Source organism: Anopheles bellator, chromosome 1 (assembly GCF_943735745.2).
Source record: "Anopheles bellator chromosome 1, idAnoBellAS_SP24_06.2, whole genome shotgun sequence".
Classification (NCBI taxonomy): Eukaryota; Metazoa; Arthropoda; class Insecta; order Diptera; family Culicidae; genus Anopheles; species Anopheles bellator.
The window spans coordinates 34,442,147-34,456,004 of record NC_071285.1 but is presented as its reverse complement, the minus strand read 5'-3'; the positions used below and the strand labels follow the sequence as shown (position 1 = coordinate 34,456,004).

Genomic DNA, 13,858 nt, shown 5'->3' with positions numbered 1-13,858 from the left:
GAAAATATGTTCCTTCGAATGGCAACATAAAGTCATTAACAGGAGTGGTTCAAAGTAACGGCTACCAATGAACGCGTTCCGCATTTTCATCTGATGTCCGAGTACACAATGTTCACAAATCGCTAAGCTACTGGAAACTAATAATGTATTTTTATTTTATCAAACTTTGAGGAAGCGTTTTACAAAGGAAAAGGTAGGTAAAGAAGATCAAAACCGTTCTTTATTTGGAGGATAATGAAATGTACACTACAAACTACTATTTACCGTAGACCAACAGGCACAATTCCACAACATTCCATTTCAAAGACTAAACGATGAAACATGAAATATTTTGAACAGAAGTGGTCGTAAGGAGTCGTTCATGATTCAACAGTCACTTCCCTAGCTTCCAACGGCGTGTACCGTCAACTGTACATACAAAGTTTTCGGGAGACTTCGCAAGACAGACTAACGGCCGGGTCGGGCGCCGAAACGGTAGAAATAAAATTTCCTAAATAATTAATCATGCAGCGTGCAGCATCATCAACTATAGCGCACTAACGCGTCACGAACAAGATGTGAAAAATAGTACGAGAAGAGGAAGAATCTCCCAAACACGGACTCCGGGGGCTGGTTGCTGGTCCCGCTCCCGGCCACGACCACACGAACGCCAACTGTCGCGAGTGGATTAACCGACACGTCCATATATTTAACACTCTTTTGATACATTGTCGTCCACACAACGCCGGGACAGACGCCCGTGACGACAACGCGGGATTTGTGCCCCGGCCCGTCTCAGCCACAGGGAAAACGATTCAATTTTCCGGCCCCACAAACCGGCGATCCCGAAGCTGGCTTACGATCGAAGAAGACGGAAGCTTCGATAGAGAGTCACGGTGCAATCCATTCCAAGGCGATCGTTGGCTTCGTGGACCACGACGAAAGGCGGAAGGAAGCAGCAGGGGAAGTATTTTTATTGTCACTTCACCGTAAACCACAGAGGATTTCGGGTTGATATAAAACTGTCAAATTAACGAAATTGATGTAGTTTTTACATTTTATCTGTTCAACGTTCCGCTTCGGGGGGACACCTAGCTCAGCCCAGCGACAGATATCAATTCATTTTCACCAAACAGAAAACCCCGTGACCTCTGAAAACTGTTGGTGGATAAATCGTCTTAACGATCGTCGGTCTCGTCACCTCGCGGACAGCACATACCAATGTACCTGTCCGCGAGGCGACAAGATCGACCAGAAATATTTAATATCCGTCTTTCGGCGCACTCGGGCCACCATCATCTTCGTGGAATAAATAAAACACCCCGGCTTCACCGTGTGACTCTCGACTCTATTGCTTTGCTTGATTAACAGCGCATTAATTTGCACGAAATCTCGCCGGCGCTCGCGACGATGACTGCGCCGTGTCTTCGTTCGAGAAGCAGCATTTAATTGAATAATTTATAGGGGCCAAGTTAAATGGCGTGATCCCGATGACAGCTGGCCCAGGGAGCACTGATTTGGGATGCTTAAATTCGTTCTCGGCGAACGTGGCACATGACACCTCGTTGGAGATGTTGAACAAGCCGGCGAAGGGAGGAAGCTTAGCGGGTGTCTTCGCGGACGACGATTAAATTTATTATTCATTGGGTCAGGCGGACGATTTGCGAGATTGTGACATCATGTTTTGGTCTATTAGCTATTTGCTGTTAGTTTTGTTATAGCGTTGACACAGTAGTCGTTCACAAGAAGGTAGAGACTGTTTGACCACGGAAGCTATGTGATGCATTCCATTGATGATAGTTTAGAGTATACAACAAAGACTAAAAGAGCCATCTACGAGTTGTCAAGTGAAACTTTCCAAATCTCATAGTTTCGACGGAAAATCTGGTTCGTCTTAAATCGTTTCCATTTGTTTCTCACAACAACCAGTTCACACCGATCTCTTTCCAAACAGCTCTTTCGTTCTATTGGAACATCCTTCAAATTGCATCGCTTATAATGATGAATAAACTAGCAGTTCCCGGCGCGCTTCGGCACGCCTCAATTCATCCTCATTTCTCGATTATCCTGCGTTTCAGAAGATCGGACTTTTTGATAACGTATCCGATCGACTTCCCTTTCCACCTCCCGTTATTCCTCCTTTTCAGACAATCGGGATTCCCGGTGACGTATATGATCGGCTTCCCTTCCCGCTTCCCGTTGAACACATGTCAAAACTCGCACCAGCTGAATTTTGCTCAAATTGCTTGAAAGCTATCCGAGTTTAATTGAACGGAACTTAGATTTTGTAAGGGCGAAAAAACTACGCCGTGCAAAATTTCACACGGATTGGTTCAGTAGTTTTTGAGAAAACACGGTTCAGACGGACGGGTGACAAACAACCATTTTTATTTATATAGATTTATATTGTTAGTAACCCTGGATTAGGAATAATTAAGGGACAAAATCAATGGTGCTGTTCGATTGTCAGGACAGAAGGCGGCCCTAGTTCTGTGAGGTCGCGATGACGCATAAAAGTTATTTTTATAATAGGGATGTTAATGCTGTGATCAACTGTTTAAAAATAAATAGGTTTAAAGAAGTAAATAGGTAACTCTACTTAACTTACGTGGAAGTAATGTGACTATTTCAATAAAACTGATTCGCGTTGGAGACCCAACCATATCTGTATATTCAGACATAGGACTGAAAATAATAAAATTCATGTAAATGGGATTTTCGAACTCGGGGATTTCACGAGGCACTTAAAACCTTAACTGGGCCGGAGTGAATCAAAACGGAAAACCCTGGCCCCGCTCGAAGTTCCTTCGCCGCAGCTGATCAGTAACTCAAACATAATCCATTTCACACCCCATTTCCGGCCAAATGAGTACGTCAGCGGACGATTGTTTGGCGCACAAATCCAACTAACGTGCCCGGACACCGGACATGGGAGTGCCACCATCTCCCGGCCGTGGTTGATCGGAGAGCCTCATTTCGATATTTCAAGCCACGCTGTCAACCGCCTCAAATGACTCAACCCTCGTTGGCGGGAAAGTTGGCGGAACTCATTGTGTGTTTATTGAATCAACACGGTGTTTTACGGTCTCGCTAAAACTCGAAAAAACATATCGTAAAATGAGCTCATGCTGAAGGTCATCAGTCCGGCCACTTATCGATCGCAGCGATCAATATTCAATGTTGATCGTCACCAAGACGCCACGCGGGCGAATGAATCAAACATTTTCATAAAATTAAAATATGAAAGAGCATCGATAGCACCACCCTGCTGCGGCCGGTTTCCTGTCTCCGTGTAGTCGTTGCCGGTTCTCCATCTACAACAACAACAACTCAGCCGGCTCAACGCCGCACTGCAACACTCTCCGGGGTCCCATCGGGATGGGCCCTCGCCTTTTCGCCCTTTCCGTAATGAAATTCTTTTCTTAAGCAAATAAAATGCCGCGGTCCCGGGAACCGGAGAGCGGGGAACCGAAGGAAAGCAACATAATTTGCTTTGATTTTTTTCTGCCATCCAAACTTCTTTTACCTTTTCCCTCCCTTTGTCTCTCTCTCTCTCTCTCTCTGTCTCTTTCGCTCTCGGTTCGGGCGTTTATTCTTCGCGCGGCCCTGTTTAACACTTCTCTCCATTGTCCGGTTTCTTTTTTCCGTCTTTCAACGTCTTAAACCTTTCGAGACTTCCTTCGTCTCGCAGAGCGTCTCGTCGTTGTCGTCTTCAATCAACCCACACCTTCGGCCGGCGTCAAAGGAGAGGAAACCGGAAATTTGAAAATCAACACTCGGCCGCGTGATGAAATATGACAAACTGCCAGCCACGCATCGAATGCCCATTGCCGGCGATCTGCATGGAGGGTGCGCGCGTGTCGTGAAGAGAAATTGAATCCACCCGATGTCGGTAACGGAATTCGGAAAAGAGTCTCCGGGAAAACGGGGTAAACCGTGGTGCAATTCGATGTCATAGACTCGTGAAGGTACGGTGAGCTATTAATAATTTATAATTAGCACTGATTTAAAGATAAGTTCAAACATTGGAAACACTTTTCGAACGCTCGCCGGTCCACAAGGTCCAAAAGTCAACAATTTTCCCTCACCCAAAAATCCAATGGCCACGTTCCTTTATACGAATATATGTAAAGCAGATCCACCCTCAGCATTGTGGGGCGGAAATCTGGGATGGACCCATCAAGATCGGGGATCGACCATTTTACCCAGGCGTTACTCTGCCCCAAAACTGTAATGTCAATATTGGGCGATCGAGCAACGAGCAACAAGTGTTATGTCTCCTTCACCATAAGCATAAAACCGGACACGAAACCAATCCCCCCGGAGGTGCGCCCCCTACAGGACGGCATGTTGACGTAAATCATAAACAAAAATACCTTCCGACCGACTGGTTGTGCCCCGAAAGCGAAAAAAGGCGATCGATCCGAGTCCCCATTTTAGGGTGAGCCACGGCGATCTCAATGCTGTTGACAGTTGCTTTAGCATCTCATTAACTTTATCAGTGTGTACGGCACAAGCTACGAATTTTTCGATGGCGGGTTACATATTTTCATCGAAAACAGTGCTGTTGATGGCCGATAGTACACTAACAAAAGTGGCTTGGCTTTGACACTTTGATTCCTTGGAGCAACAGATATTATTCTCGAATAAACAGTTCGCCGAAAACTAATAAATAGCAGTTGATTTTACATGCATGCAGTTTGTATAACATAGGTTAGTAAACACCCACGGTGATCCATGAAGTGTATGGATTTTAAACTAGCGATTTTGAAAACGTAAAACTTCTGGAAATTGTAAACATTTAGTAAAATCTTGGACATTTACGAAATAGGACGCTATGCACTTGCAGAAAATTGGGAAATAGCAAAAAACTTATTTCAAAAGGGTTGAATCTTCAACTAAAACTGTACGAAATTAGAAAGGGCCATTTCAATGAAACTCATTTCCTCCTCAGAGGTTATGTTAATAAGCAGAATTGTCGTATTTGAATTCAACAGGACGACGAGTGGCAGCCACAATCGATATTTTGCCCCCCATCTTCGGAATCCAAACACCACCCTATTTCATTGAATATTACTGTATTTTGAGCGTCAGCCTTCTCTTAAAATCCAAATAGTGATAAAAATGACACCAGTGATTCCTTAGTGATACTAAACCGTTCACCGTTTAATTCTTGGAACGAATGAGCTGAATCAAAATTGCTTAAAGCGAAACGAAAAACTCTCAAAAACCGTATTATGTGACGCTCAAAATAAAATTCCCCCCAATATCGACAAGAGCTGCACCTTAGAGAACTGTTAGATTTTCGTTTGTTAGGTTTATTACTTAAGGCAATCAGGTATATAGAAACAAACCGAGAACCAACAAAACTGTTACCAATCATAGCTAGGAAAATTATTCTAAAACATGCAAAGAAACTGTATTCCTAACACATTACCAAACGCTGTTCTCTGCGGCCAACCCAAACACGAATGGTTGAAACGGACATCACTATTGTTCCTTTTTAATCGCCCCGTGTCTTCTCGCCATGAAGCACGCATTTTTCGACAGCTTCCCCCACGGCTGTTGACTTATTTAATTTGAATATTGACATATCAAGCGAAAGAGGTGGATAATTAATGATAAAAAAAATGTGCTCCAAGACACCACGGTACATCGCCGGAGGTAGACCGACCGACCGCTGTCGGTCGCGCTGTTGTTTTATTGTGGCCCCTCGCCTTGCATCGGTTGACTTCCTTGGCCCGACGAAGGACACCGCCCGCGAAGACCCTCGAAAGTGCTGCGCCGCGTCGGTTCCGGGCACGCCGCATTAAGCATCGAGCAAGAGCATCGGGCGAACAAGATGAATCAACTTTCATTAAACAGCACCAGCTCCAGACGTCTCCGTGGTGGTCCCGTCCGGTCTTGGTGCGTGTCTTGCTCCGGTGCTCCCGAGACAGCGCGCCAGGTTTATTACGTGCGATATAAAGCTGCATAGTTCAGGGCAGCGGCGGATCCCAATAATGGCCGACGCTAGAAGTCAAACAAACCAGGCGGGTCCGCGCGACGAGCAGAGAGGATAATTCGTGCCCTTCCCCCGGCGGATTGGAGCTATGATTACAAACGAGCGCGTCCAGCGGAAGTCCAGACGCTGGACCACCTTTTAATATCAATGTGTGACTTCGTTGGCCCGAACCGGTCCGGTCCGTCGGGGCTCCGGGTGCAAACCCGCGATGCATGCCGATAGACCGATCCAAAACCCCGGGTGCATCGAGCGCAGCATTCAGCGCCGTAAGGGTAAAATCAATATTTGCTTGCGTATTCACGCAAAGCGCTTCTTTCGTTTAGTTTTTGTCGAATAGACACCGGGGACCGGGGCATTGATAGAGCACTCGGGCCGATCGGCAGGATAATGTAATGTGAAGATTTTATTCCAACTGCAGCAGCCAGCGGTGGAGCCAGCCCGATCTTACACTCTGGCCTCTGGATGGCCAGGGATAATGCAAACAGAGCCGGTAACGCACCCGGCACCCGCCCGCCGCGAGGAAGCCGTCCGATTTGCTGAGGAACAGTTCTCGAGCCTGGGCAGGATTCTACGGCCTGCTCATGCCTCCGCATCGAGCACACGCTAATGAACGATAATTATGGCTTGTCTATAGAGGAGCATTTTTATTTGCATACATATGCGCATCGTTTGCTGATGAAGCCCGTGCACGGCCAGTGGCCGGACTTGTTAGGGGGCAAGGACTCGTTCGTTCGGGCCCAGCATCAAGCAACACGAAATATATACATACTCCATCACGCAAAGCCAAGGTGCATCGTCGTGGCGCATTCTTCCGCTGCTGCTGGGTGTGTGGCAATTGTCTAGCAACAATGTTACGGCGAAAGAAACCGAGAATCTTGAACGCTACTATGGAGTGCTCAAGGGCATGAGCGCGATTTTCTACAGAATTTACAGATAAGTATCGTTTCGAAACCCAGCAAAATCACACTTAGGTTTGACCAGCGAATCACAGCCGAAAATAAGCGCAAACTCGGCGTCTCGTATCGCTTACAGTCAATCTCATTAGGTCCCAATAACGAGGGCACCGAGGCACCGGGGTTCGAGTGTTACGGACACCCAGCAGCATACGGGTCCGTGTGCCAATTAACCGCCGTCCAAATGGCGGTGCCGTTGCGATCCCTCGATTTCCCACATCAGCTGGGTCGCTGCAGGATCCTCTGTCAACTTCGTCGCAAAACGTCGCCCCATTCCACAATCTGCCGATTATCTGCCGAATCTGCCGAAGCTACGGGTTCGGCAGAAAAGGGCGCTGCTAACGGGCGGAAAACGAGCGGAAGATTGTCACCGCAAAACGTTGACCAAAGACCAATTCTCATGGATCAATGCCAGCCACACATGGAAACCCCGACAATTGTGGGCGCATGAATCAATAATCGAGAAACATGGAGGCTCCGAATTTTATAAACCACTTAACAAGCGAAACCCATCGATCGAAACCGATTCCCCCGGCGCTTGAATTCCAACAGGGGACCCTCCGGGACCCTTCCCATGGCACGACGTCGGATTAAATTGTGTAGGCCGGTTAGGCCTACGGGCATTATTCCGCATTCCTTGCAACTTAATTAAAGCCACAAAAGGTCCGGTGTACTCGCGCAGTGGCGAGTGGCCACTTTGTGAGGGCGACATTATGAAATTATGATTTATGTATCGATCTCGACACACTCGACTTTATAAGCACCCAAAGTCTAGTGCCGGGCCCCGACGAGCACAAGCATGGACCTCATGGGTGGGTGCCGCCTGAAATCGAATCCCTAAAATCCCCGACCGGACAGTGGAACCGAAGAGGAACAACACAAAAGCTGACACCAGCAGCAACGGGAGCCGCCGTTGTGATATCAGACGGTCGTTTATTGCGAAGACGTCGGAGTTCCTTGGGCTTGCCACTTTCTTGCGTGGCTTCCTTGGCCGAAGGAAGTGAAGCCTTCCCGAACCCGACGTCTCCGTCGCACGCTTCCGGGACCAGGACACCGACCTCGACCACCGTCGTTCGCCCTTCGGCTAGATGGCATTATAAATTGTTGTGCATATAAACGAGACAGAAATTCGATATTGCGGGCGGATTTTAATTTAAACAGCACCGAGGTGCGCAAGGTATTAGCGATCGGCGGTAAGTAGATTGGAAGGAACGTGGCCCACGGTCTCTTGGCCGTGTCGCTTCGAAGAAGTATCGATACGCGCTTCGAAGATGCCTCACTTTCGATACGTATCGATCGACTGAAGCAAATCAATTTAGTAACGTGGCAACAGCCGAAGAATGAAATGAACATACTGAACTTTTACGTCCGTAGGTCATCCGTCTCCCTGCACCGTTTAATCGATGCGAAAGACGTCAGTTCGAACCCTCTAACAGTGTACTAATCCTGAGTGAAATGCCGGTGCTTAATACAGCTCTAACAATAAATAAAAATATCAACTAGACAGAAGGGAATTTCGCGAAACTTATAAGATGTTAATCAATGTCTGAGTAAATCCTTCCATATCGTTTCGTATCGTATCATATCGTATCGTTTGAATTTATTAGGACCATGTCGGTAAAGCGTATCATAGGCATGTAAATAAAATTATCAGATCGTATCTTCCAGCAAACTAAATATTTTCGTTGAAGTTGCGATTTAAAGTGGTTTAAGCCTATTTAAATTGAATACATCTTTCTCAGTTCTGTCTACAGGCACAACATGTTTCAATAAATAATACTTTTGAATCGACTTAACTTGAGCTAGCGAAACGGCCACTAGACTCCAGTCGCTTAAGGCAAATATATGGCTGAGGAAAAAGTAATCCATTATTTTTGGATGAAATTCAAAACTCTATTTAAGATACTTTCGATTGTTCGATTTACGTCAAATATGCACCGTTTTGTTGGAAAATTTGTAGGCTTTTTAAAACCATAATGCCTCTCTTACGGAAGTCTTGCTCGTTATTGGCAAAAAACTCGAGCAATCCATTTTCACCACTCTTTTTTGATCTCAGTTTTTCATCACTCAGGAAATTTTGTAATGCGCAAAAAAGGTGTCAATCACTTTCGGGCGATTCTGGTCGTTTCTGGTGAATTGCTAGCTTCGAACGGTGCAGTAATTGACAGTAGAAATTTGAATTTAATGTTTGGCTACACGGAAGCAACTCATAATAAACGGTTCCTTTCAAGTCCCACCATATACCCAGTAGATCCTTCCTGACCGTTTGTTCTGGTTTGAGCACTGGCTGCTTCACCACGCTTAGACCCCGACCGATTTCACACAATTATGTCGTAAGTGACCCATTTCTTATCCCCAGTACCAATCCGTTTAAGAAATGGGTCTATTTCCGTTTGGCAAAAACTTCGCAGATGGCAATTCGATCCATCAAGTTTTTCCGTGTCAATTGACGTGGCACCCAAACATCGAACTTCTTCATGAATTCAGCTTTGCGCAAATGGTTTAAAACGGGTTGAAAGTTAATCTTCAGCTCCTGGTCGATGCTCTGACTACTAACATGCCGATTAACTTTGATTATTTCTATGACATTGATTACTTTTTTACCGACATTTACGATGACGGGTCTGTCTGTGCGAGGTGCATCTTTAGCATCAAAAATAACCGAAATGGGTGAACGAAACCAAAAGTACACATAATTAACTGTTACAGTATCGGTACCATAAACACCATGTAAATTTCAGCGGTCTAGCTTGAATTTTCGCCTTTTTCAAAGAAAACTGTAAAATGTACCGAATTTTCTATTCGTTGACCTTTATTGTTAAAACCCTGTAACTCACAATCGAATGGAACAAACAAAAACCAATGAAAGCATTTTCGTAAATGTAAAGTATCAGCTTTAAAATGAGTCTAAACTTGAAACTGTACGATCGATACTTCACTAAAGATATCGATCACTAAATCCATCTACCGAGAAAATAATGGATTTCTTTTTCGCAATTCATCAATACTACGGTGAATAACGATGATACCAACCAGTAAACTTCATATTGTCACTTTCTCCCACATAAAGGATTGTTCTATACATCTCAACAATCAGAAAGTGATAGCATCGATAGTTTTAAAAAACAAAATGATTTTTCATTAATAAACCGATTGCGGGAAAAAATAATTGGAAACTTGTACATAAAAAATAAACTAGTTAGACCGAATTTAGCATTCATTGAGTTCCACCGAACAGCACCAAAAAGATTGCGTCAACCTTTCGCCCATAGCACCCTAGTAAGCTCGTGAAAAGGATCAAAGCTTGGTCCCCCTTTTGAGTTGCACGAACAGAAAACCTCAGCCAAAAGGGCGCTTGGCCGCGAAAACGTGCCACAAACAGACGCAAAACGCGACTGTAATTCGGTATCGGTTGCGCTCGTTGGTCCGCTGTGCATAAAAATGTCGATACAATAATGCTTGCGTGGGGGGAGTACCGTACATAGTTGCACCGTTACGTAAATAAACGCGAGCCTCAAGGTGCCTTATGAGGTCCGAAAGCGAACCCAGCGAGGCCCAGCGGTTCTGCGTCGTCGTCCTCGTCGTCACCGTCGAGGAAATCAATAAACGCACGCAGTCCGCCGAGCAACGGCTATCGATTTAAATTACAGTAAATTGCGCGAGAAATTAGCCGCTCACCTTGTCTGTTTAGCTCTCTCTCTCTCTCTTTCTCTATTGGTTTGTCGGAAGTGTCGAGTGGAGTGTGCAGCAGCCCCAGCAGGGAGAAGGTGATACGTTGCAGTTACGTTGCGCGGTGATTACCTGTATTAGCCACGGTCCGGTGGACATGTTTCCTGATTGCGTTCGCAGGTAACGTGAGCGAAAATTTAGGCAGTAATTGGAAAACACGGTCAAAAAATCAATGTTGTGTTTGCAATTGTTTCCACATTATCAGCAACAAACAACCAGCGCAGTCCATGCGGCACAGCAATTGATATACAAAATGGCAGTTTTTCAATTACAGACACTATTTGCTGTGCTTTAAGCAATAATTTCAAATTGGAGGACAAATGCGCGATTTCTCTTGTCTCTGAAGCTAGAAGTATTAAGTAAACTGAAACCAACTGTTGTAAACAGCGAACCACTCTTACTAACGTAAATAGTATTGGTTCTTTTGATGATTACCGTTCGAATAACGCAAAACTCTGTGACCACTTCGACGCAACCTTTACAGCGTTCAAACACGCAACTCGGTGCAATATAAACGGATCGGTCGAAACTACCGAGGACGAGGGTTAATTGTGCATAGGCCGGCGCAATGAAATTGCGGCCAGGAATGCAATTATAAATCCACGATGGCCGCCACTAATCGAATGCGCTGTAATGCGAAGAAGCAGAGGTTAGAAGAAGCCAGCGCCTCGTCCGTAGCATTGCGATGCACCGGACCGATAAGCCGAGGGCTCCTCTCGTCCATAGCCGCTACCCTGGCTCGCCTCACTCGAGCTGCAAGTTCTTGTTTTAATGGATTACACAGTGCATTATCATACATCTCTGTTGCGCGATTAAATTACCTTCGCGTTCGCCCTCTCACGGTCACAGGGCTTTGGCGAGTGTGTTAGTCAGAGTGTCCAGAACTCGACATAAACGTGCTCTTCGTCCTCAGGCGCAAGATAACGACGATAAGAAAACGATGGCGGCGGCGACGACGACGGGGTCCGTTGGTCCATCGCTTCCCGACCCTCCGAATGTTGGGGAGTAAAACGGCTATAAAACCTGAGGTCAGACTTCTCTTGTAGATAGACCACGCCTATTGGTAATTTAGTTTTTATTGCTTGCTCCATTCACGAAACAATCAACCGGCTCCCGGCGCTATCCTGGTCCGCGGACGACATGTGGGGTAACGGAACGGCGGTGAGGGCCTCAAGTGATTCCGTGAGTGACCTGCACGATAGCGGCGTCACAGAAAAAGTCGATCCGCCGATCGACGGTCAGGGTTTATCAGGTGCGGCAAAAATCGATACGGGAAACACTTTAATTCCGCGACCGAGCGAGCTCCACTTCAGCAGATTTTTTCTCTTTCATTTGCTGCCCCATTTCCGGTCCGGACCGGCGGGTTTCGAATCGGGCGCAATCGGCGGTGCGATCGTAAACGGGCAGAGTGGGGAAGCGAACAATTAGGGGCCGCAGGCAGTTGTAGTTTTCAATTTTCATTTCGCTAATTCTGAACTAATTCTGAGATATGAACCTTCTCGCACCGATAGGATGTGCCAAGGCACGTATGACGACCGCTGGAAGAAGCTATTGCTCATTTGCACGGTTTTATCACATCGCAAACACTAGATTATTGTCATTTGTTGGCCCCACTATAGATTTGCGTTTTGCTGTCCAAAGAACGGAATGCGGTTTTAGAAGAAACAATTCACAAACTGATCGGAATCGCTTACTAGAGTTAGATGTAACGAAATAAGTGTTGAACAATACAAAAATTATTGAAAATTGTTTTAATAGTATCGTTCAGAAGTTTCTGACGAGGTCCTAATAATTTTCACATATCTGTTTTGAACTGTTTAAATTATGTAAAAGTGGTTTTGCAACATTGAAAATTGGTGCTTGGGTACGAAAGAATAAAGAGCGTGCGAAGCAGCTATTATTGTCGAATGAGCCTATTAATATTTTACAGTACGCAAATGCTAACATACGAGGTCTGTTCAAAATTTTTTGCAACTTTTGAATTTCCCCGGGGTACGTATATCCAATTTTGCTGGCGTTAGGTTGCTACACATGTCATTGACTTAAGGTGAAAATTTCGGTCATTTTGAGTAATCAGTCAATTTTTAACAGCTGTTTTGCTTGGACAAGATTTGGCTCATCGTCGGTTTTTGCCTCTTCCAAAAAATGGATAGCAAAGAATTTTTAGAACTCAACATTTGCTTAATATGCATGTCTACAGAAAGGCTCTACAATCGAGCATGGATTCGATAGCCGAATAGTACACCACTTGTCATTGTTCCAAAAGCTTGTTTTATCAAAACCCTCATTCAACTGGAATGCAGGACTCGCACCCTTCAACCGAGATTCCATTACCAATCGATCACCGCCTTAATCACCTTCAACTTATCCAAATTTGGCTCAAAAAGCTGCATGAGCTAAATCGCTATATGCTCACCGGAGTAGATTGAAGACAACAAATCATTTCTTTATCCAATGCGGGATTCTCATCATCATACAAACGATGCACGAAATTATAGCGCTAAAACTACAAAATTTGTCCAAGTCATGGAGTAAGTTATTTAATTACAAGCTGGAACATATGGCAGAAAATCGAGTCGAACATGCTCATGTTGTGCTTCATCATGTCGAGAAATGATTAAGAACGTACTTTACTTAGTTACTTTACTTACTCGAACTTAGAAAATCGAACTTAAAATCAAAATAGTTTCTGAAGGTGCATCTTTCAAGAAGGATCGTAAGAACGAAAAGGACATCACCCGTTAAATCGAAAACTGAACGTTAAAGCTTTCTACTTAAATGGAGCTCCATTGGGTCGAATGTGAATGCGTCCGAAATGCGGTACTGAGTTGCAACTGCTGCCCTCGAGTTTGGTTGTTCTGGTAGTTGTGCAGCAAAATTATTATTGTCGTACGCAAGTCACGAAACAAAAATGAATTAAAATCAATCAACCGTCCGGTCGGGTTGTAAATGGCGTTCGAACGTGAATGGCTACGAAGCCGATAGCAAATTCTCGGCATGGCGGACCTTCGGCGCACAACAATCGGTTCTAGGGCACACGCAGGCATCCGCTGCACCGTGATGCAACTGTCCAGCCAGCCAGCCAGACTTAAACGCACGTTATCCCGCAATAAAGCGATCGCTTCGAAGTGTGCACCGATTAAAGCCAATTATTCAGAAAACCGATTCACCTCGCTCGCCGTTCATCCTTCGG

General features: G+C 45.3%; 1 protein-coding gene across 1 annotated transcript in view; it reads right to left on the bottom strand.

Moving 5' to 3' along the window:
- LOC131215481 (protein dead ringer-like) overlaps positions 1 to 13,858 on the bottom strand; it is a 118,167-nt gene that overhangs the window by 99,080 nt on the left and 5,229 nt on the right. The gene's annotated exons all lie outside the window — the stretch shown is intronic.